Source organism: Arachis duranensis, chromosome 4, assembly GCF_000817695.3.
Source record: "Arachis duranensis cultivar V14167 chromosome 4, aradu.V14167.gnm2.J7QH, whole genome shotgun sequence".
Taxonomy (NCBI): domain Eukaryota; kingdom Viridiplantae; phylum Streptophyta; class Magnoliopsida; order Fabales; family Fabaceae; genus Arachis; species Arachis duranensis.
The window spans coordinates 38,498,621-38,498,934 of record NC_029775.3 but is presented as its reverse complement, the minus strand read 5'-3'; positions in this window follow the sequence as shown (position 1 = coordinate 38,498,934).

The following is a 314-nucleotide window of genomic DNA, read 5'->3' as shown; positions in this document are numbered from 1 at the left end:
GTTTCACCGTTGTCAGTGGCTACCTCCCATCCTCTCAGTAAAAATGTTCAACGCACCCTGTCACGGCACGGCTATTCAGCTGTCGGTTCTCGATCATGTCGGAATAGAATCCAGTGATTCTTTTGCGTCTGTCACTAACGCCCCACAATCGCGAGTTTGAAGCTCGTCAAAGTCATTCAATCATTGAATCCTACTCAGAATAGCACAGACAAGGTTTAGACCTTCCGGATTCTCTTGAATGCCGCCATCAATTCTAGCTTATACCACGAAGATTCCGATTAAGGGATCCAAGAGATAAACATTCAAGCCTTGTC